Below are 25750 nucleotides of genomic sequence, written 5' to 3' on the forward strand. Positions count from 1 at the left end.
TTTTATTGCCATTAAAACAACGTGACTAGAAATGTTATTTCAGTATTCACGTCTTAAGGTTCTATTTGCAAATGCATGAACGTAACAAGAGTGTTAGGATTTTTTTTTATACTTAAGTGTTTGTGCTGAATCCTGCCATGTGAACTGTTTCCATTTTTATTTTAAGAAAACCTTCTCTGACTGTTCTTTCATCTACTTCTTTCTATTGATTTTGTAATTACTGCACAGCTAATAGGCAAAATATACATAACAAATTACTTTGGTGATATTTAGTAAACCAGTACACATGATATGTTTGTCTCTTCTAGCAGTTCTAAATATATGGGTGACCCAATTAAATTATTTTATTACTGCATAAAAGTAATAAGCCCAATTTTTATTTTTTTATTTTTTTGTTTTTTATTGAGTATAGAATGGTTAAAACCCTGTTAGTTTTTTTTCTCTGTCTGTGGCTAGGAGATATGCATTCACTTCCTGTCCCAGAGGTAGTAACAGCCAGGACACAGCAGGTAGTAAGAGGACATCTCTCTAACTAGAATATCCCCTTTTAGATGGTTGTCACCAGAACAGGCTTGCACATTGAAAGTTTTCCCTCTCCTATTGTTTTTGTGACAATTCAAACACTTTGAGTTTTCCATCCCCTTTTGTACACCAGGCCATGTTTACCAGGGAGAATTTCCCCAGCAGGTACATAGACAGCGATAAAAACTAGAGAGGGGTACTAATCCTTTCATGCTATATCCAAAAAGTTTTGGCTTTACATACACTTTAAAGACCAACTCAGAGAGCAGCTCTGCGGAATCATTTAAAAAAAAAAATGCCCAGGGATGGGATTTAAATGCCCCAATAGAACTCCATAATTATCATCATCATCGCTATCATGACATGCCAGGGATTAAAATCTTTCACAATCTTTTAAATGGTCCTAAGCATAAGTCTATAGTAGTGCAACTATTGAAGGGTTTTTTTTTTTATTTAATCCAATTGGGATTTTAAAACATCTATTTCATTATCATTAGCACATAAAATGCACCCCAGTTAACAACTGGGTTAGATTAATACAAGTTGGAGAAAAGATAATTGTATTTCTTGCCTGTGGCAATCAATCAAGTTCCAGTTGTTATTTTTTAAGTAATGTATTTTCTTTATTTGGTTAAGTTATTTTAGATAACTAATATATATGAGTGTAATTTTGGTATCAATGTTTATATTCGTGATTAAAGTCATTTAAGTAAGTTACTTCAGCAGCCAGCCATAGCATTTTATACAATAACTGCCAAAAAACATTTTTTATTGTTGTTTTTTCATACAGACAATAACTAAAACAACAAAGAACATACCCCAGCACACAATAAAAGCAGAAACGAAAAAAAGAACGAAAAAAAAAAAACCCTCCAAATACTCCTCTCTCAACCCACCCCCCTCCCCCTCCCCCCCGCTCCATCCTCCAATTATATATCCACCCCATATCTTTTCAAAATTCCCTCGATGTCCTCTATGGAGCAAAAATTTTGGTATCAATGTTTATATTTGTGATTAAAGTCATTTTGTAATCTATCATTATTAAAAATATCTTACTTCAGCAGCCATCCATAACATTTTATACAATAACTGCCAAAAAAAATGAAAGTGATCATAGAAAGCAACTGAAGTCGTAGCCAGGATTTCTCAGAACCTTCATCCCCTAATTTGTAATTGGCATATGCCCTTTCTCACAGACATATGCAGAGAGTACGAAGCCAAATTATATTCAGACAACTTCATGAAATATGGCACCACCAGCATGCATTTAGATGGGAATATGTAAGCTGGGGTTTTTGTTCAGTAAAATAAAGTCTCCTAAAGGTACATTATACATCTAGACAAATAGCTAAATACATATTTGAAAGATACATAAACTGGTTCCTTGCCAAATGATTTGTAATTCTGATGAGACAGTCTTGTTCACATACTGTAGCTTTGATACACTATACGGCCTGCCAGGTGACACCAATGTTTACAGACTGCCAATGTTGATTTTTTTTTTTTTAGGCTAATTTTTTTAATTAGTTGGGAATCTTTGTTTAGATTAGAGCTGTGTTCACTTTAAATACCCAATTATATGTAGATGGAATAAACAGGACTTTGCTTTCAACTATTAGATAATTGAAGTGAATCTTTACTGAATTTATTTAGTGAAGGTTCTCAGTTACTTAAGGCTCCCTTTTACATGGGATTTCCAATCAGGCCCACTTGTCAGTTTTTCAGGCAGACCTTATTAGAAGTTACTATACATCCGTCTAAAGGCAGGCGGATGCAAACCGATTTGTGTCTGTTTACATCCACCTACCTCCGAGTCCATCAAGGTCTGGAAAATAAAAACTAAAAAAGGACTGCATTATTTTGCATTTGTCCAGTCTTAAATGTTATGGATTGGAGATAGCCTGATGTAAACTGACACAAGTCTGTTTATATCTGGCAGCCCATAGATCCAGCATGGGTCTGTAGTCTGCTATTAAAATGTAGATAAAAACTGAATGGGCTAGATGTCACAAAACTGAAAACCATCACATTCTGCTCCCATTCAGCAGGGGATCTGCTATGGATCCTCTTCTGAATGGAACGGAGCAGTACCATATAAAAAGACCCTTAATAAATCAGCCTAAGTGTCTTATGATCAAGTGAGTGACAAGGGAACCCACAAATTAGAAATGGAGATGTAGCCTTCAATGTAGCCAGGTTTGCATGATGGAAAAGTTCTTAAATTGAATTACAAATCAGTTGCCAGGTAAACCTGTTTGCATACATTATATGGTCAAATCACACCTACATACGTTTGTTGGAAATACCAATCCAACACCATGGGGGTTATTTACGAAAGGCAAATCCACTTTGCACCGCAAGTGCACTTGAAAGTGCACTGAAAGTGCACTTGGAAGTGCAGTCGCTCTAAATCTAAGGAGTAGATCTGAAATGAGTGGAAGCTCTGCTGATTTTACAATCCAATCATGTAAAAGCTAAAATGCTGTTTTTTATTTTCCTTGCATGTCCCCCTCAAATCTACAGCGACTTTACTTCCAAGTGCACTTTCAGTGCAAAGTGGATTTTCCTTTAGTAAACAACCCCCCATGGGTATTAATATAGAGTTGGTGTACCATGTGAGGCAAGAAAACTGGGAAGACTTTGTACAGGAGCTTGGAGTTTGCAGAAATTTGTGCCTATTCAGCCAAAATAGCATTTGTGAGGTCAGGTAGTGATGCTGGATAAGAAAACCTTTCTTGCAATCAGCATTCTAATTTACCTCAAAGTTGTTCAGTATAGGTTGAGGTTAGGGCTCTGTGCAGACCACTATAGTTCCTCCACAACCAACCATTTCAATCAATGTTTTTTTTTTTGGACCTGATTTTGTGTACAGAAGCACAGTTATGGTGGAACAGCAAATGATCTTCTTCTGCAAACAGAAGGTTGGAAACACACAATTGTTTCATACATCTACCGTTTGTATGCTGTAGCTTTACCAGTACACAACATTGCAAATGCCTGTCCTTAATAATTTGCAGGGGTGTCCACAGACTTTGGCAATGTGGTTATATGTACTGTATCTAAGCTGTATATTTTGCATACTTTAGGAAGCTGTGTGATTTAAAAGTATACTTCCAGGGACAAGGTGTCAAGATGAAGCATGTGCTTACTCAGAACGTTCAACAACACATATTTGGAAAACATCAGCAGCTGTACTGTCATGGCTTATGCTCAATATAAGGCAAATAGGAATCAGCAATAACACGTTTTAACATACTTGCAATGTATGCACTTCACCAAGGCATCTATTGTTCATTTAATTAAAAATATAGCAGCTAGATGGGCACACTGGTTATCATGGATATAGCAAACAATTTTCTTTTGTGTGACATCTATAAAACTGCCCCACTGTGATTCAAGTAAAGTCATGAATGACCCATTAAAAATGTTTGTACTGACAGAAATATGGAGGCTATAATATATGACCTTTTTTATAGATTGCTAGGTGTCTGGTTGTCTCTGACTTCAGAACCATTTCAGTCACAGGGCTGCAAAAAGCACGTCGATTAGAAAGTGTCAGAACTCCCGATCTGCACACTTGTTCCACGTCAGTGCTTCAGTAATTATTGAAATCATTGAATTAGTATTACAGCTAGGCAAATGGCATTTTGAGAGGGAGAGGTCATCAGTGGTAGCCTTCATATTTTCCCAGTGCTGGATTCCTTTAAAGTTACAAGGCATGTATCATGATGCAAAGTAAATTATTTCTATAGCAAGCAAATCTTTACCAGTGTTCCAATTTTGTAATAAGGACAATGTGTTATTTTAAATAAAGTTTGTTATAAGTGGCAGCGCACAAATTTGTAGACAAAAAAGGATATCCAACCCTCTATATTCATGTCACATTTAGAGGCTAAGTCAGCATTTCCAGTAGCACTGCTAAATGAATAATGTCAGCAACAGTTAGACACATATTCAGCTGAAAGTGGCAAGCCATGTGAGATGACTACAAGAATCATAAGCCCAGCAGTAATTACCACAGTCTCAACCTTCACAGGTGGAAGCAAAGTGCACACAAGTGTATGCTTATTAAGGTACGTGAAGTGCACCTTGTCAAATCGTGCATGATTATTAAGGCCAGCCATACACGGAGCACATTTTTTTCCTGCAACCACAGGTTACAGGAAAGAAATTTGCTTGATTCCCCTATCAACGCAGACATTGTTGATGTAGGAATATCTCCTGCTGGGCCATTGTCTTCTCCCAGCAGGATCTTTGGGAGGGAGGGGGAACCCATCCCCACTGGGAGAATTTGTCGATTACTGCTAGCATTTATTTTGAAATAAAGGTTGTTTTTCACTTTTTTTCTGTCAGTAAATTTTGTACCTAAGTAACTTTTTGCCTTCATTGATGTGCGCTGATGAGGCGGCACTGATGGGCACTGATAGGCTGAACTGGTGGGCATTGATGAGGTGGCACTTATGGGCACTGATGAGGTGGCACTTATGGACACTGATAGGTGGCACTGATATGTGGCACTGATGAGCACTGTTAGGTGGCACTGATGGGCACTGTTAGGTGGCACTGCTGGGCACTAATAGGCGGCACTAGTGGGCACTGATAAGCGGCACTGGTGGGCACTGATAGGCAGCACGGATAGGCGGTACTGATGGGCACTGATGGGCATTGATGGGTGGCACTGATGGACGACACTGATGGGCATTGATTGACAGCAGTGATGGGCATTGATGGGCAGCACCGATATGCGGCATTGATTGCCAGCACTGACTGGCATCGTTAATGGGCACAGATTGGTGGCACTTGTGGGCAGTGGTGGGCACAACATGGCGCGGCTGCAATCACCGTGCTGCGCGCCCCCACGGGCGTGCGAGAGCGGCCGTTCTGGGACGCTGTCATATGACGGCGTCCCATAACAAGAGCCGCACCGCCCCGCTGTCATTTGACAATGAGCGGGAGGCAACCAGTTAATAGCAAAGCAGGGGAGGAGATCTTATATACTAATGGTCAGCCAGGTGCTTCCATCGCACTCTATTAAACTTGGTATTTACTTGCAAGACTGCTTCTCATTGTGCTGTGGTGAGAAGTAGAAAATGTCCTCTCTGCTTTATAAAACTCTCCACAGAGGGGATAGGCTGTGATAATCTTTATTGCAGCTTATCTCTGTTTAAAAAAAGTACACCACAGTGTGGCTGATTTACTAAAGGAGCAGAGCATGTTCACGGTGCACAGTGAATTTTAATTTAGTGGATGAAGTGAAATGGATCAAGACCTCTAAGTCCTCTCTTGATCCATTGCTGTGCCCATCTGCAGCAGTGCTGCCCTCTCTTCCTCTTCTTACAGGCTACACCAATAGCAGTGGGAGCCAATCGCTGCCAGTCAAATCCTGTGAGAAGGAAGCAGGGGGTGTGGCCAAGCCATGCCGTGCATGTTTATGGATGCACACAGCTCAGCCCAACAGCACACCGACACAGGTGCCCCATCAGCACATGGCTTGCTGAGGGGGCACTCAGAGAAGAGGAAGAGTGGAGAACAAAGACAGGATTCCAGGAGAGGAGGTAAGAGGCTGCTTTGTGCAATACCATATTTTTAATTTAGCAAAAAATATATATCTTTAGAATCACTTTAAAGTAGATCTAAACCCATTGAGTAAAATCTTGTGTAATTTTAACATAACAATGTGATGTACAAAAATTGTCAATGTTTTTAAATTCTCAGCTTTGATTAAAATAACAACTGGTGACCATGCCATGAAGGTTATGACACTTCCATTTACAAGATGACAACCTTCTGTCACTGTCTCCCAGCTGGGCTGTTGCATTGCCACCCAGTCACACCCATAGAGACTTCAACTATCTGTTTTACACATGGCATGGTTTACTGTTTTCATCCTCAGGAAACCCAGAAAAATGCCATGCAGGAGTTACTAGAGTGCATGTACTGTAGACATCTAACAACAAAGGATGAAAAAAAAGTAAAAACATTTAGATTATTTAACCCCTTCTTGACAAACTAAATAAAAAAAAAAACTGAACACAGTTTTGCAACTTTGACATGTGTTAGTAAAACAGTACATAGCATCCCAACTACTTACTTGAGTTTTTTTAGGACAAATTTGGTGGTAAATAGTAATGGATATCTCTTGTTTTTTTAATTAACTGGCACAAAATATTTTTTTAAAACTTAGCTGCATATTTCTTGCTATTACCATGGCCTGCCACCAAAGAACAACCCAAAACAAATTCTCCTACTCCTGACAATTGCAGCAATACCACATATGTGTATATTATTTGTTGTATGTTCCCTTAGTAGGGCCCACAAACAATAGTGCACATTTTCTTTGTTTTTCCTACTTAAACACACTGACACTGAAACTAAAGGTTTGAATCCAATTCTGATTCTATGTATAGGCAGGCTAAATGTAGCAATGCTAGCAACAATCACTGTATACACCCGGTGGGGTGGGGACGAGGAGAACACAATGGCTCTGCGGGAGGGGTCCCCCATCAAATCTGACTGTGGTTGCAGGAAAGAAAATCGCTCCGTCTATGGCCAGCTTAACAGAGAGTCACGGAGCCAAAAGGGGGACCCTAAGCGCAGGGACGGCATGACAGTGCTGGACTGCACATATGCCTGTCTCAAAAGTGGTACAGTTCTCCTTTTAGAGAAGGGGAGGGGCTGCATGAGGAAAGTGTAGGAGATGTAGGAAGGGGAAGTGACGTCAGTCGAAGAGCGGTGGTGGACGAGATTAACAGCACACCTCACCGCTCTTCACCTTCCCCTTCTTCTACTACAGTATGGCAGCGATAGAGGGATTTTTAGAACAGCTTAGAGCGGCGGTGGCCGCGAACGGCGCGGACTGGCTCCAGCAGCAGCTGCGGGTGATCACTGACGGCGGGGCGATGGTGAGCGGGGGGGGGCTGCCAACTCCTCGGGCTCGGCGGTCATGGCCGCCAGAGAGATACAGCCCTGAGGCTGGCTCAGAGCAGCGTGGGATGGCAGCGGGAGAGGCCCAGACACCCAGCACGCAGGGTAAGCAGAGGGATGGACGAAGAGAGCCCCGGGGGAATCAGAGGAAGGTCGGAGCGACTGGGGGAAGGGGGCCCAGCAATGCACGCGGCTCGTCCCCCCCAGCAAGGTGCAGATGCTTACAACCCCCTGAAAGGTCAGCAGGAGAGGGACGGATGGCTCGGGACACACGAGAACGCACCGCGGCACGTGGAGGAGGGGCACAGGCGACAGCGATGGCCAGCAGTCCGCTGCAGGGTGTCAGTGGGTCTGCCAGAGACACCAGGGCCAGCGCAAGGGGAGGTAATGGACGGTCAACATGCACCCCGCGAAACAGTAGACGCAGGAGTCCGTCACCAGGGGCATCCAGCGGGCCTAGCGGTAAACATGGGAGGAGTGGCCGAGCTCAGCACCGCAGGCCCTCGGCAACCACTGTGACCGCAGCTGGGGTGCAACAAGCAGTTGACAGGATGGACGACAACGACGATCGGTCGGAAGGAGAACTGTCCGGGTCTGATGGAGGCGACGATCAGGGACATCAGGCATCGCTGGTTCCAGGAGTGGCGGCTGTTGGGCCCAGTCCAGGGCAGCCCGGTGAGTGCGATTCATCTAACCCGGTTTCTATTCTTTTGCATAATCTACTAGGACAGAGTGTACAGGGGGGAGGTTCACGGTCAGGGGGTATAGTTAGGCCAGGGGGGGCGGAGAACGTATTGGCTCCACCGCCAGCATCAGCGCCCCAAACAGGGAACGAGGGTTTGCGGGAGTTGCTAACGGGCCTAAAAGAGCTAGTAGCACGCGTGGAAGCAGGGTCTGGAGGTGGTCCGGCGACTGCGTGGACGACGGAGAGGAATACCCCGCAGACGGGGACCACCCCACCTCTTGCGGGTGACGTCCTGGTTTCGCCGGTAGCGGCTGTTACAGCTGTGGGGGTGCCCCCCTCTACATCGGCAGTGGCTACGACTTCGGGGGAGCAGGCGAAGACAACTGAAAAAGCAGATTCGGTTAGATTAGCGGATGCGGCAAGGAGCGAAGTATATGTCTGCTTTGAGGGTCCGCTGGGGGCTCATTTAAAAGCAGAGATAAAGGAAAAGATATGGAAGGGCGAATACGTGGAAATTTTCACGTTGCTGCCGCTAGACAAATTTAATCTGGATAGGTTAAAACTGGCGGAGGGAAAAAAGGAGGAGGAGGAGAAGCGTAGGTTTCGCCTGATCCCGCGAACGTTCCCCAATTGGCTGCAAGCGTTTGCCATCTTGGCGAGTGTGGTAGGCGAGAAAGCGCCAGAACACTGTTCAGCGCTGTTCGTGTACCTAGAGGCCATTAGTGAGGCCCATAGAACATACGGGGGTATGGCGTGGCTACGCTATGATGAGCAATTTCGTCAGAGGATGGCTGTGAGACCGAATCTACGCTGGGATCACAAGGACATCAGCTTGTGGATGCGATTGATGATGGCAGCGCGGGCCCCTAGTCAGTTTTTTCAGGGAGGGGTCGGAGGTTCAGCAGCCCCAGGACAACCGACCGAGAAAAAGTGGGGATATTGCTGGCAATTTAATGAAGGAACCTGCCGATTTGGAGCCAATTGTCGTTTCAAGCACTTGTGTTCCGGCTGCGCGGGATCCCATGCATGGGCAAAATGTTTCAAAAAAGTAAAAGGACGTTCCTCAGATACTTCAGGCAAGAGGGAGGACTCCAGTATGGGTGGAAAGGATGCGGCCTTTCCTCAATAGATACGCAGACCGGGCTGCAGCCGCCCCGCTGGAGGCAGGTTTTAGGGACGGTTTTCACATTCCCTGTGCCTTGGCGGAGGTGCCGCCTGAGGCCAATAATTTGCGGTCGGCCTTGCTGCATGCAGCAGTGGTCTCTGAAAAATTGGGAAAAGAGGTTAAATTGGGACGCATGGCGGGTCCTTTTCGGGAAAGACCACTACAAGGGTTAGTGGTCTCCCCTTTGGGTGTAGTACCAAAAAGAGAGCCAAACAAGTTTAGACTCATACATCACCTCTCTTTCCCAAAGGGAGGGTCAGTGAATGATGCTATAGCTCCGGAAGAGTGTGCGGTTACGTACACATCTTTTGACGCGGCGGTCACGTGGGTTAGGAGGTATGGGCAGGGGTCTCTAATGGCCAAGTCCGACATCGAATCGGCCTTTCAGGTCTTGCCAGTTCATCCCAACAGCTTCAGATGGCTAGGCTGCAAATGGGAAGGGGCCTACTATGTAGACCAATGTCTCCCAATGGGATGTTCTATATCCTGTGCTCTTTTCGAAACGTTCAGTTCGTTTTTGGAATGGGCAGTTCGGGATGTGGCAGGCATCAATTCAGTCATCCATTATTTGGATGACTTCTTTTGTGTGGGTCCAGCGGGTTCCAACATATGTGCAGTGCTTTTGGGGACATTGCAGTATTTAGCGGAAAGGTTTGGGGTGCCGCTAGCCCCGGAGAAAACGGAGGGTCCAGTGGCGACTATCACATTTCTCGGAATAGAGATAGATTCTGTGAGGATGGAATGCAGGATTCCGCAGGACAAACTGTTGAAGTTGAAAGAGGAGGTTCGCGGGACTATTGGAGTTAGGAAATTGCAGCTTCGCCAACTCCAATCTCTGCTAGGTAAGTTAAATTTCGCTTGCCGTATCATCCCTATGGGCCGAATTTTTTGCAGGCGGCTGTCAGCCACCACTGCAGGGATCCGGGCACCGACACATTTCGTGAGTCTGAATAGAGACCACAGGGAGGACTTACAGGTGTGGCAAGTATTCTTGGAGTCTTTCAATGGAAGGGCTCTATGGATGTCTGGGCCAATCAGCAACTGCGACCTGGAGTTATTTACGGATGCAGCCGGGTCAACTGGTTTTGGTGCGTTCTGTAAGGGCCACTGGTGTGCTGCCAAGTGGCCAGCGGCTTGGCGGGAGGCTGGGTTCTTAAAGAACCTAGTACTCTTGGATTTGTTCCCCATTGTGGTGGCCATAGAGCTGTGGGGTGAGTCATTTTGAAACCTTAAGGTCCGCTTCAATTGCGACAATCTGGGGGTGGTGCAAGTGGTAAATCGGCTGACCGCGGCATCAGTGCCGGTGGTCAGGCTTTTGCGCCATCTAGTACTTCGTTGTTTACAATTGAATGCGTTCATTTATGCTGTGCATCTGCCAGGGACCGAGAACACCTTGGCTGACGCTTTGTCTCGTTTTCAGTGGGACAGGTTCCGGAGGTTGGCACCAGAGGCAGATCGTCAGGGGGTCGCCTGTCCCAGCTGGATATGGAGCATTGTCTTGGAACAGCAGCAAAATGGATTCAGCGCTCCGTGAGTATGGCTACATGGAATGCCTACTCTAAGGTATGGAAAGAGTGGTTTGCTTTTCTGAATGACTTGGGCATGGGATCTGATGATCCGGACGTGAACAAGGCAGTGCTGTACTTTATCATTAGGGACCTGGAAAACGGTATCTTGGCAGCTGCAATCAATCGTGAATTGGCAGGTTTGGCCTTCCTTTTTAAATGGCAGGGGGGTCGGGACCATACTAAGGAATTTTGGTTACGACAAGCAGTCAAGGGCTATAGGAAAGCGTACAAACAGAGGAACGGGAGGCGCCCCGTCTCATTTGATATGCTTAAGCAGTTGATGCTTAGCTTGGAAAGGGTCAGCAGATCCGAGTACGAATGTGCACTATTCAAAGCAGCGTTCGCGCTGGCCTTTTTTGGGGCGCTGAGGATAAGTGAGCTGGTGAGCCCTTCTAAGATGGTTCCAGGCGGGCTTTGCAACGGGGAGGTTGAAGTATGGGTGGATAGGGTTCGCATATGGATTAATAGGTCTAAAACGGATCAAGCGGGGAGAGGCAAGTATCTGGAGTTTGGGAGGATTGCGGAGCATAGCATATGCCCGGTTAGGATTGTGGGAGCTTTCATGGAGGTCAGGCCTGCTGTTACCGGCCCCTTCTTGAAACATGAGGACGGTTTGTGTCTTTCAAAATACCAGTTTGTAGCGGTTTTTAAGAAATGCGTGGTCAGGGTGGGATATGACCCTTTACAATTTTCCTCGCATTCTTTTAGGATTGGGGCGGCCACAGAGGCTGCCAGGGCGGGTTTGAGTCAGGAGGTAATTAGACGGATTGGCAGATGGGATTCGGATAGGTTCAAACTGTACGTCCGCCCTGACATGGTTCAAATGTAATGTTAGTTTGGTGATGTTTAAGAGGGGAGTTGGGTATTGAGGTTCATGAAGTTGTATTATTTATTTCATTAACAGGTCAAGATTTATGTCTGGTTTGGATACTCGGTCACTCCTACGTGTTTTGGGGGGCCAAGAGAGCGGACGTTCGGCCGAACGGCAGACAGCTTCGTATTCCCAGACAAGAGGCCCTCATAAGGTGGATTGGGGTCCCGGGCATGCAGTGGAATAGGGTGCTTGGGGAAGTGCATAGATTCTCCCGGCTGGATAGGGCCCCTGACGTATTGGTATTGCATGTGGGTGGAAATGATATGGGAGCCAGATCTATGAGGGACCTTATTAGAGACATCAAGTGCGATTTTCTGCGTTTAAAAGCTGCTTATCCCAAGATGGTATTAGTGTGGTCCGATATGGTAAGGAGGTTATCGTGGCGCTGGGCCCTGTCAGACAAAAAAGTTGATAGGGCTAGGGTAAAAGTAAATAAAGAAGTGAGCCGGTTTTTTATAAGGAATGGGGGCTTAGCCATTCGTCATAGGGAGTTGGAGGTTGACACATGGCGTTATTTGCGTAGCGATGGTGTACATCTTAATGAGGTGGGCACGGACTTATGGTCATTAGGTTTACAAGAAGGCATACAAAGAGGGCTTAGGGTGTGGAGGTGCTCGCAAGGGTAAGGGGTTACCCCTTTCGTGCTGTGGCAGTTGTTGTTTTTCCTTTAATAGGATAAGTTCTGTTACAAGTTGTAACATGTGTACCCATCCAAGGATGGGGGGTTGTTTGATGGTACCCATCCAGATGATGGGGGGTTTTGCTGGTACCCATACATGGAAGGATGGGGATTGAAGTTGGTACCTGCAGGCCTTAAAGGTTAACCTGCAGGAGTTAAAATGCTTGGTCACTGGGGTATGTTGTGATAATGCCGTGTCAGGGGTTTTCGACTGGCAAGTTTTTAGATTAAGGAGGTTGTACCAGTGTCCAGGGTCATAGTCATCGTTCTTACTGAGAAAGTTACCTTCACAAGTTTAGTTAAGAAAGGACAGTTATTTATAATATTTATGTTAATTTATACATTTGAATAAAAGGCCGTAAGGCCATTTTACTCCAAAAACTAGTCCGAGTCATTCATGATGTTTTTGGAGGGAGGGTATGTACGGGTAGGATGGTATTAGGTATATGGATTAAGTCCTACATTGTCAAGCGAGTCACGGAGCCAAAAGGGGGATCCTAAGCGCAGGGACGGCATGACAGTGCTGGACTGCACATATGCCTGTCTCAAAGGTGGTACAGTTCTCCTTTTAGAGAAGGGGAGGGGCTGTATGAGGAAAGTGTAGGAGATGTAGGAAGGGGAAGTGACGTCAGTCGAAGAGCGGTGGTGGACGAGATTCCCACCCACCCTCCCGATTGTTGGCAGTTGTTGTTTTTCCTTTAATAGGATAAGTTCTGTTACAAGTTGTAACATGTGTACCCATCCAAGGATGGGGGGTTGTTTGATGGTACCCATCCAGATGATGGGGGGTTTTGCTGGTACCCATACATGGAAGGATGGGGATTGAAGTTGGTACCTGCAGGCCTTAAAGGTTAACCTGCAGGAGTTAAAATGCTTGGTCACTGGGGTATGTTGTGATAATGCCGTGTCAGGGGTTTTCGACTGGCAAGTTTTTAGATTAAGGAGGTTGTACCAGTGTCCAGGGTCATAGTCATCGTTCTTACTGAGAAAGTTACCTTCACAAGTTTAGTTAAGAAAGGACAGTTATTTATAATATTTATGTTAATTTATACGTTTGAATAAAAGGCCGTAAGGCCATTTTACTTCAAAAACTAGTCCGAGTCATTCATGATGTTTTTGGAGGGAGGGTATGTACGGGTAGGATGGTATTAGGTATATGGATTAAGTCCTACATTGTCATGACACTGTTACTGAATTATACAAATCGCCTCCTGTGTCCTAGGCAAGCAAATGTGCCAAAAGGTGTGTTTTGGGCTTGTATGTCAAGATGCCTACTAGAAGTGTTACCTGTGTGATGATAATCTCTTACAATATGAATAAAGTGACAGATATAAGTGCACCCTGATAAGAATTACCCTAACCCCTAAAGAATGCCTTCTAGTTAATTGTTGTAGTGTGCCCTTAAAGTGTTACTAAACCCAGGACCGTGCATTCACTATATCTGGTCTCCCACAATACACAGAGCATGAAAATGCAATTATTTTAGTAAATAAACTGCTAAACACCTTTTCCCATCAGCAGCATGCAGTATAGCAGTCTTTTGACTTCTATCAGTGCCTGGTTAACGTTTGTAGGAGGAGTTTTCATTCTCCACCAACTGTCCTATGAGGCTGCAGGACCCCTGATCCTCTGTCTCGACAGTGCTGATTGGCCCTGTGCTGATCACATGCACCCCCCCCCCCAAGAAAAAAACTCTCAACACATCAAACTGAGCATGTGCATGGTGTCTCATAGGGCTCTCTATTATCAAGGGATGGATTGGGGGCAGTGGAAGAAGGGGAGGATCAGATAAGACAGGATCAAATAGCCTTTTTACACAATGCGCAGGATTAACTCCTTAGGTTCCGCAGTGAGTATAACAAGCATACTTTACTGCATATACAGACTGATTTTAAAGCTGTGGGTTTAGTAACACGTTAACACTGAAAATAGTAAACCCCTAAGCCTAAGACTAATTTAACCCCTGAAATAAGCACTAATATTCCAGGCTTGTTCACAAGTGCAGTGTCTACTGAAGGGCAATCCAGGTTGGATTGCTCTTCAGAGGGCATTGGCCAGCCAGTGGGGAGGTATTATGGTGCCTCCACACTGCCTGAATAAGCCCTGTAAATACCACACTAACACGCTACAATTGCATGCAGGGTGGTTACGGCACAGCCCCATAGCCTTGCATTGGTCATGTTTGGTGGCCGTAACATCCACCAAATGTGACATGCTGCTTAATTTTTGCCACAGACACATCATGGCCAAGGCATGTGTATAGCCCTGATGCCCTCGCTCAGGTGGACAGTTAAAGGACAGTAAAAACTGGGCTTAACCTCCTGGATTTACTGCCTCCTGACTGCACATGTGAATGAAGCCTAATAAAATAAATCCATATTCTGCTGCTTGCTCACCTAATCCTCCCCAACAATAATGAATGCATACAACTATCATGAGCAGCACCATTGTCACCACCAACAGTGATTGCTACCTACGTACTATTACTGTATCAGATTTCTGCAAGCTCTCATTATGTTTCCACAAAATAACATATATAAAAGTTTTTATGTCAGTGTGCATTTCTAGAGAAAAAATGTGATGGACTGATTGATAGGCACAAAACTACGTCATTTAAAAAATATATAAATTTTATTTACAAAAATACACTTGAAACAATATTAAAATCATTGACTATTCACAATGTTGCCTTGAAGCATATAACACACCACCTATAGAACAAAGGTAATACGTTACTTAGTAAAGAAAAAACAAGAACAAATCTCTGTGAGATAATGTAGTATTGTTGAGTATGATAGATGGTGTGTCATAATTCAGCGTAGCTCTACATGTTAAGCTTGCTCAAAAACGCTTCTTCGGGAGCTTGGGGCATGTTCTATGAATAGAAAATCAACAATGCCCTGGCTGCCTCCTCATTGGCTGTGATTGACAACAGCGGGAACCAATGGCTAAGCCTATAAGGAGGCAGAGAGCCACTGCTCTCATGCTGGATTGGGATTGAGCTAAGGTAAATATAAGGGGGGCTGGGAAGGGAGCTGCACTCAGAAGGATGCATTCCTTCTAAGAGCAAGCAGGATTTAATTATAATTTCAGTAGAATTCCAGCCTAACACTAATTATCAATAAATATGTTCCCTCTCCCATCCTGCTACCTATGCTACTTATGCTGACTAAATTGTGTAAAGAAAAATGTATTTTCTGCCCGCTGCGATCTGGTAATGTGATCTGGCTCCCCTGTGTCAGCCAGCTGCAGCTGCAGGGGAGAGGAGGGAGCACCAACATTGACTGGGACATGGGAGTCTATGGGTGACATCACTGCTTCCAGGATTCCCAGCCAATGTCGAGCATTCTCTCCGCTTCCCTGCAACCGTTGCTGACTGACACAGGGGATCATGTGAGCGGACCAAAGGGGGCTGAAAATAAATAAATATACAAGGAACAGAGGATTAGGTCTGGTTCATAGTATAACACCCTTCAAATTGGCACCTCATCCCAAATAATCATGAAATAAAGCTATGGGGTAAGGGGGATTTTTGGGGTGCCAGTAAGAGTACAAAAAAAGCTAGTAGCTTAAAAATAGTAACAAATTTTATTATTATTACAAAGTTAAAAAGATACAAATTACATGTTCACAGTAGTAACAATGATGAAGTGGTCTTATTGATTGATAGTAAACAAGGAATAAGGGCTAAATTGCCCGAAGGAAGGGGAAAAGGACTTTTAAGGTGCTATTTACATCAAAGATATAGTCACAAATTCTGTACAATCATATTAAAAAAATGAAAATTTTATTGAATTAAGATTAAAATATTCATGTCTCACATGGAGAGTGGGACATGCTTTTAAGAACAATATGACATAGATGATATCACCCAAAATTATTCACATTGGACAATGCAACATAAAGCAACTACTTAAAGGTGCCATGACAATCTGCCGCTCGACATGTTTTGCTCTAATACGAGCTTCTTCAGGAGTTTAAAGGCTATGATTGTAGTGGACTCTATAATAGTGGGAGAATAGACAATAATCAATACATGCGTTTAAACATATTAAAGATATATCCAGTAAATGAATAAACTGGTTTATCAAAACAGAGATTGATACAGAACATATAGATGCATACACATGAATAGAAGTTTGGGGACCAAACAATTCAAATATATATGGGAAATCAAAGTTTATATATCTTACCAGGCTGTAATGCATCAATGCGACATAAATATTCCAATAGAGTAACAGATTAGTGCTGATTTCAAACCGGGGAGTTGTCACATATATATAGGGACATCGCTGCCATAGTGTGACCACAGGGGAACATAAAGTTATATAATGGCCCTTTGAAAAATATAAAACAAATTCAGAATTAATCGGGGAGGAGATATGGGAGAGGGGAAGTCAAATTCCAAAACATCCATGTTTAATTTCTGGGGTAAATTATCTAAAGTAGAACCAATTGAAAGTATTTACCTAGAGCATAAAAGTATCCCGGTAAATGTAAGTCAAATGGATAAGGCTAGGTACCCTGGTTTCATCAAACTAGTCATGGGTGACTACACAGACGATAACCAACCGCGATATTTTCTGAGTGGAAAGAAAGATACAATACAAAGGACCATTAAGGTTCCACAAGTGCAGCTTACTGTCAACTGGCAGCAATGCTGCAGAGAGAGAACTTACTTTGTGGGCAGTAGTCCGGCATGCAGGCTTGGGAGAGCTTCACGCTGCCTCAATTGAACAGCGCCGGTAGCAGAACTGTGGGCGGTCTATGACCGCCTTTATATACCCCCATCGCGGCAGCGTCTGATTTCGCCGCCGGGATGCGGACGCTAGTTGAGGCTGGCTGCGTCATGACCTGGGGGGAGGAGGAACGCGGCGGCGTCATTCAGACGTCCGTAACGTACCAAGAGCGTAGTGCGCATGTCTATAGATTTTTTGAGCCTGTGAAGCATCCGGGCGCCCAAAGCGCCATATTGGTAGAGGGAAAAAGAAAGGTATAAACAACTAGAACTAGGCTGAAGCATTCAGCCTATCCAAAAACCAATAGTTCTAAATGGAGGCTCATATGCATCATTTATAGATATAAAAAACACCCCATCTAATGCCGCAACCAGAATCAATTCAATGGGGCCACCACCTTGGGGACGATTGGTTCTACATCCCCAATGGTGGGTGCCCCGGGCGTCCGTGTGGTCTAAATTGACAGAGATGAACCCGATATGAGAATATTCCCGGGAAATTGTTGCCAATCATAAAAAATGAAAACAAAGGCAAGTTTTTTTTTTTTTTTTTGAAAAAAACAAGAACAAAAGGACTTTTTTTGAAAGATCCTTGGTAGATGTTTGTAATAACAGCCTGCAAGAGTATAGCACAAATAAATCAGTGGAGGTTCAATGATATCAAGTATAACATACAAAAATGTATATGGTCATAATCTAGTTATTGCTGAATATTTTAACATAGCTTATACATATATGTGACGCCACATCAGTACAGCGTTGAAAATACTGAATATAATTGATATTTTAACATGAGTTAAACATATGTGTGGCGCTAAATCAGTACAGCATTGAAAATACTAAATATAATTAATGACCTACAAAAAGGGAAAAAAAGAAAAAAGAAAAAACAGGAAAAACCAAAGAATATTTTTGTTATTTAATTGCACTGTTGTGTTGTATTTGGAAAGCCAAAGAATAGAAAGCCAAAAAATGGAAAAGGGGGGGAAGAACAACAAGGCCATAACTAGGCTGGGGATGCCCCAGTTTTCAAAGAAATGACTTAAAACTGAACGCATCGTTCATGCCTGGATGCTGGAGAGCTGACAACTCGTGTATCCAGCGTGCCTCCTTTTGGAGGAGGAGCTTGTCATAGTCTCCCCCTCTCACACCCGGAGGAATATGTTCCAAGGCAAAAAAGTGTAAACAATTAGTGTCAAAGTTGTGTTGCAGGCCGACATGACAACTGATGGGGGTCTCCATTCTTTTTTTCTGTATAAGGGAAACATGATCCCTAATACGGCAGAAAAAGGGTCTCTTTGTCTTTCCGATGTAAAACATCTTACATTCGCATAACATAATGTATACTATACCGATGGATTGACATGTTACTGCAAATCTTGGTTTGAACATATGCCCATTGGGCAGCAAGAGACTACGAGTAGCTAAAATATATCTGCAATAGGAGCCTAGTTATGGCCTTGTTGTTCTTCCCCCCCTTTTCCATTTTTTGGCTTTCTATTCTTTGGCTTTCCAAATACAACACAACAGTGCAATTAAATAACAAAAATATTCTTTGGTTTTTCCTGTTTTTTCTTTTTTCTTTTTTTCCCTTTTTGTAGGTCATTAATTATATTTAGTATTTTCAATGCTGTACTGATTTAGCGCCACACATATGTTTAACTCATGTTAAAATATCAATTATATTCAGTATTTTCAACGCTGTACTGATGTGGCGTCACATATATGTATAAGCTATGTTAAAATATTCAGCAATAACTAGATTATGACCATATACATTTTTGTATGTTATACTTGATATCATTGAACCTCCACTGATTTATTTGTGCTATACTCTTGCAGGCTGTTATTACAAACATCTACCAAGGATCTTTCAAAAAAAGTCCTTTTGTTCTTGTTTTTTTCAAAAAAAAAAAAAAAACTTGCCTTTGTTTTCATTTTTTATGATTGGCAACAATTTCCCGGGAATATTCTCATATCGGGTTCATCTCTGTCAATTTAGACCACACGGACGCCCGGGGCACCCACCATTGGGGATGTAGAACCAATCGTCCCCAAGGTGGTGGCCCCATTGAATTGATTCTGGTTGCGGCATTAGATGGGGTGTTTTTTATATCTATAAATGATGCATATGAGCCTCCATTTAGAACTATTGGTTTTTGGATAGGCTGAATGCTTCAGCCTAGTTCTAGTTGTTTATACCTTTCTTTTTCCCTCTACCAATATGGCGCTTTGGGCGCCCGGATGCTTCACAGGCTCAAAAAATCTATAGACATGCGCACTACGCTCTTGGTACGTTACGGACGTCTGAATGACGCCGCCGCGTTCCTCCTCCCCCCAGGTCATGACGCAGCCAGCCTCAACTAGCGTCCGCATCCCGGCGGCGAAATCAGACGCCGCCGCGATGGGGGTATATAAAGGCGGTCATATACCGCCCACAGTTCTGCTACCGGCGCTGTTCAATTAAGGCAGCGTGAAGCTCTCCCAAGCCTGCATGCCGGACTACTGCCCACAAAGTAAGTTCTCTCTCTGCAGCATTGCTGCCAGTTGACAGTAAGCTGCACTTGTGGAACCTTAATGGTCCTTTGTATTGTATCTTTCTTTCCACTCAGAAAATATCGCGGTTGGTTATCGTCTGTGTAGTCACCCATGACTAGTTTGATGAAACCAGGGTACCTAGCCTTATCCATTTGACTTACATTTACCGGGATACTTTTATGCTCTAGGTAAATACTTTCAATTGGTTCTACTTTAGATAATTTACCCCAGAAATTAAACATGGATGTTTTGGAATTTGACTTCCCCTCTCCCATATCTCCTCCCCGATTAATTCTGAATTTGTTTTATATTTTTCAAAGGGCCATTATATAACTTTATGTTCCCCTGTGGTCACACTATGGCAGCGATGTCCCTATATATATGTGAGAACTCCCCGGTTTGAAATCAGCACTAATCTGTTACTCTATTGGAATATTTATGTCGCATTGATGCATTACAGCCTGGTAAGATATATAAACTTTGATTTCCCATATATATTTGAATTGTTTGGTCCCCAAACTTCTATTCATGTGTATGCATCTATATGTTCTGTATCAATCTCTGTTTTGATAAACCAGTTTATTCATTTACTGGATATATCTTTAATATGTTTAAACGCATGTATTGATTATTGTCTATTCTCCCACTATTATAGAGTCCACTACAATCATAGCCTTTAAACTCCTGAAGAAGCTCGTATTAGAGTGAAACATGTCGAGCGGCAGATTGTCATGGCACCTTTAAGTAGTTGCTTTATGTTGCATTGTCCAATGTGAATAATTTTGGGTGATATCATCTATGTCATATTGTTCTTAAAAGCATGTCCCACTCTCCATGTGAGACATGAATATTTTAATCTTAATTCAATAAAATTTTCATTTTTTTAATATGATTGTACAGAATTTGTGACTATATCTTTGATGTAAATAGCACCTTAAAAGTCCTTTTCCCCTTCCTTCGGGCAATTTAGCCCTTATTCCTTGTTTAGTATTTAATCATAGGATGTGGTGCTTACAGTTGAGTATCTCTGTCCTCCCTATATCCTAATTATTGATTGATAGGTTCAAAAAGAGGGGGATGAATACATTGCACACTAGCCCAACATGTTTCACTAATTGCTTCTTCAGGGGATGTGCAATTCAAAACAAAATCCGCATAGCGAACTAAACAAATACAGAGACAAAAAAATATTATTATAACAAAAGTTTATAAACATTGCATTAATTATGAAGATTATACATTGTAGGTGAGCATGATCTCTAGGAAAACACCACAGATAAGACCAACTCACCCCATCAAAGATTGCCACCAAAAACAAACCAAGCCAGATTCATACAGTCCCCCTAAAAACCTCCCAAGTTGAGGGAAGTGGTCAAAATTGTGGTCATAGAGGACAGAAGGGCGAGACTAAAAAGCAAAAATAATAACATTATTGACTGATCTAAAAAAAAAAAAAGAGTTTTGATTTAAATAAGTATGAAGGAGGACAAATGTCTCATATAATGAATGCTTACATATAGTGATGTATTTTTCAGCCCGTAGGAATAATACGAATAATTTCAGTTAATAATTTTAACTTGAAATACTACTATTACTATGCACTGTAGTCAGAGCAACATTAGCTTTTTAGATTTAGTCATTTCTATTGATGCACAAGGCAAACTCGATTCATCCCCCTATAGGAAGCCCTCAGCGGGAAATACTATTCTCCACCCTCAAAGTTCTCATCCCATCTCTTTAGTAAAGAATATCCCCTATAGCCAGTACTTGGGGCTGAAACAAAATTGTAGCAAGGACTCTGATTTCCTAATTGCTGCTAGGGACCTCTATGACAGATTGAAAATTAGAGGCTATAGCCATACTTGCCTTAAAAAAGCGTTTAATCGGGTCAATGCCGAAAATAGAAGTTCGTTGATCTTTCCCACCAAACAGGCTGCTAAACCTGATACAGTAAGAGTTATTACTCGCTATTCAAGTCAACATAAAGAAATTAGACAAATATTGACCAAATTTTGGCCACTTTTGTCAGCAGATCCTATTGCAAGGAAATACATCAAGGACTTTCCCGAGATTACCTTCAGACGAGCTCCGTCCCTCAAGGATCGTTTGGTCCATAGCCATTTCGAAATTATCCCTGTACCTATAACCAAAACTATTTGGGGCACCTTTCCTTGTGGGGAATATGCTGTTTGCCAATTTGTTGATCGAAAAACCAAATTTAGACTTCCCAATGGAAAATGGCACTCCATCCAATGTAGGGTCACCTGCCAGACACCAGGGGTTATCTATATGGCCCAGTGTCTGTGTGGTGGCTTCTACATTGGAAAGACGAAGCGACAGTTCTTCAAACGAATAAGAGATCATATCAAACCAATCAAGAAAAATAAGATGGACACGGCCATTGGCCAACATGTTGGTATACATCACGATTTTAACCCCCAATTTATTACATTTTTACATTTTTGGCACTTGAGCATGTCCCCCTGGATTCTCGTGGGGGTAGTGTTGACCATATTCTGTTACAGCTTGAGGCTCGTTGGATTTATGATCTCAAAGCAACAGCATTTCCTGGATTCAACGAGAGCCTAAGTCCTTTCTTTAACTCCAATGAATATTTACCTCCTTTGTACCATTCTTAACTAATCGGTTTCCATGTGTGTTTTTTTTTTTTCTGTATATTCTAGTACCATGTATTTAATTTACATTTATATTATATATTTCTGAATTTCCACTATTATGAAATTAACCTAATTAATAATTCATTATCTGTTACTTAGATGAGCTTGATTATTTATACACCCAGATGGGCTTGAGTTTTAGTGGTCCAGCTCCTATGCCCTCCTGCCCCCCCTATTGGTTTTTCTTCCAATTTTTTCATGCCGGTCTTCAGTTTCCCCTTTTTTCCCCCTTGAGGACTCGGTTTCTAGTGGTCGTACGGATGCTCAGGGCATGCATTGATATTATCGGTGCATGCCCGTTTTACGCCTTGCTGCGCCTCCGGGATTTCCTAATTCTTCTGTGGTGACACTTAGTGTTGCCATACTAGCACTTCCATCAGTGCCGATTTGCCATCCTCACTACACTCCCCCCGGGCTCTTGTTCGGTGTTGGGTTCATTCACGTCCGCCCTATAGTAACTATGGACGGACTTGACTCCTCCCACCCTGCAGAGCCTGATGGGCAATGTAGTTTTAGGGACTCCTCGGTTTTCTGCGCATGCGCCCAGGCGTCCTTTGTCCGCATCGAGCCAGTGACGTCACACGCCGGCTCATTGGAGGATAGATAAAACCGGCTTGTCTGGCTGCTTGTTCAGCCAGAGCCGGAGGGTCAGATTTGATCGTGTGGCGATCACGACATTGGTAAGCTAGGCAGCTGTTCATTACCTCACCCTACTTTTCTTGATTTACCTACTGTCTTCTATATACCCTCTTCATAAACCTTACTATAGCAATTGATTTTTGGTCTAATATTCATCCTCTTAAGCAAAGGCTCCTTAACAAACGATACCCCTTTGCACATAAATCAGATCCCATTGAAGACACTGTCTTTCTATTTATTTTGTAACAAACATGCCCACTTCTCTATTTTTGAACCTATATTTTCCTATATCAGAACTCCTATTAAATCTCATGCTTCAACAATAGACATTCTCAAACTGTATTCCGTTCATTGGAATTTAGATATTTTTTCCCTCTTTCTTTTTTCTGTGTTATTTAGCTCTACTCCCTGCAATTACCATCATGCAGGTGGTTCAAAAGCTGCTTTAAAATCTTCTTCGATCCTACGGGCTGAAAAATACATCACTATATGTAAGCATTCATTATATGAGACATTTGTCCTCCTTCATACCTATTTGAATCAAAACTCTTTTTTTTTTTTTAGATCAGTCAATAATGTTATTATTTTTGCTTTTTAGTCTCGCCCTTCTGTCCTCTATGACCACAATTTTGACCGCTTCCCTCAACTTGGGGGGTTTTCAGGGGGACTGTATGAATCCAGCTTGGTCTGTTTTTGGTGGCAATCTTTGATGGGGTGAGTTGGTCTTATCTGTGGTGTTTTCCTAGAGATCATGCTCACCTACAATGTATAATCTTCATAATCAATGCAATGTTTATAAACTTTTGTTATAATAATAATTTTTTGTCTCTGTATTTGTTTAGTTCGCTATGCGGATTTTGTTTTGAATTGCACATCCCCTGAAGAAGCAATTAGTGAAACATGTTGGGCTAGTGTGCAATGTATTCACCCCCCCTCTTTTTGAACCTATCAATCAATAAGACCACTTCATCACTGTTACTACTGCGAACATGTAATTTGTATCTTTTTAACTTTGTAATAATAATAAAATTTGTTACTATTTTTAAGCTACTAGCTTTTTTTGTACTCTTACTGGCACCGCAAAAATACCCCTTACCCCATAGCTCTATTTCAAGATAAATACACAAATGTATTTACACAGGTTAGTCAGCACAGGTAGCAGGAGAGGGGAGGGGGCATATTTTTAAGATTATTAATTGTTAGGCAGGGGTTCTACATCAAGTCACCCTTTACAGGCATCTCCAATACACTTTCTGTAGCACCTATATTATGGTTTTCTCTTTATCTCCATTTTTTACTATAGTCTTTTAAGTGAAAGGGTGATTAAAATGTTTTCAGGACGTATTTCCTTTACAGCTGAATCCAAGGCCCAGTTCACACCAGATGCAGTCCAGTGCATTTTTAATTTGCATCAAAAACGCATGCATACAGGTAGTATTTTCCTTGAATTCCAATGGCTCTAGTTCACAACAATGCACTGTGTTCCAATGCGTTCAACAAAAGTAGAACATGCTGCATTTTTTCAGGAATGGACTGCATCTGTAATATGGTAAAATGAGTGCAAAATGTACCAGAGCGCATGTAAATGCACCAGAACGCACCTGTCCTGAATTGCGATAAAGATTTAAAGAGGGGAAACAATGCACTGTAACACATCAAAAACATATCAGAACACACCAAAAATGTGTGTAAACTCACTTTCAGAAATGCATCTAGAACACAAAAATTGTGGTGTGAACCAGCCCTAAAGGATAAAAGGGATGTCCACTTAGCAAAGTGAATTTTAGTGAACAAGGGGGTAGATTTACTAAAACTGGAGCACTCAGAATCTGGTACAGCTGTGCATGGTAGCCAATCAGCTTCTAACCTCAACTTGTTCAATTAAGCTTTTGCAATAAAACCTGGAGGCTGATTGGGTTCTATTCAGAGTTGCACCAGATTTCGCACTCTCCAGCTTTAGTAAATAACCCCCAAGGCATATTCACTTTGCATATCCAATCATGTGTTGGAAAAGTCCTCTTACTTTATTCACACTGCCATTTTGCCTTCAAGTTTTGCCTTTTAATTATACTTTAAGATAGGTATCAACTACTAGGTAGTTACAAGTTTTGTTAACTTCTTTAAGAATTATCAAAATTAACTACTTGGAAAGGATTTAGGAATACTCTGACTTTTAACACTGGTCACACCTATTTATAAAAGACCCACCCTGTTGAGATGTTTGGACATTCGACCCCCTAGAAGCAGAAGAACAATTTATTCTATTCAAAAGCAACATCCGCAGGAAGATACTGACATATTTAATAATGCTTAGAAGCAATATTCAATTGTGTAACCGCTTGCCGACCGCTGCCTGTACATTTATGTCGACAGAATGGCACGGCTGCGCAAATAGGCGCACCTGTATGTCCCTTTGAATTTGCCGCCGTGTCATAACGTGCTCACCACGGCAGCGCGCGCCCACCGCAACCTCCGTGAGTAGGATCGCTGGTCCTGCAGACTCGGTGTCTGCAGGGATACCTGCGATCGTCTCACGAAGAGGAAGAACGGGGAGATGCTAATGTAAACAAACATCTCCCTGTTCTGCCTAATGACACTGTCACTAATCACAGCTCCCTGTGATCGGGAGCGGTGATCAGTGACGTGTCACTCGTAGCCACGCCCCCCCCCCCACAGTTAGAATCACTCCCTAGGACACACTTAACCCCTTCCTAGCCAGCTAGTGGTTAACCCCTTCACT

The 25750-nt window shown here is 42.7% G+C and overlaps 1 protein-coding gene across 2 annotated transcripts in view; it reads right to left on the minus strand.

Moving 5' to 3' along the window:
• Positions 1-25750, minus strand: part of DRD1 (dopamine receptor D1) — a 99362-nt gene that overhangs the window by 2971 nt on the left and 70641 nt on the right. The window lies entirely within an intron of this gene.

Source organism: Aquarana catesbeiana, linkage group LG03 (assembly GCF_042186555.1).
Source record: "Aquarana catesbeiana isolate 2022-GZ linkage group LG03, ASM4218655v1, whole genome shotgun sequence".
Lineage (NCBI taxonomy): Eukaryota > Metazoa > Chordata > Amphibia > Anura > Ranidae > Aquarana > Aquarana catesbeiana.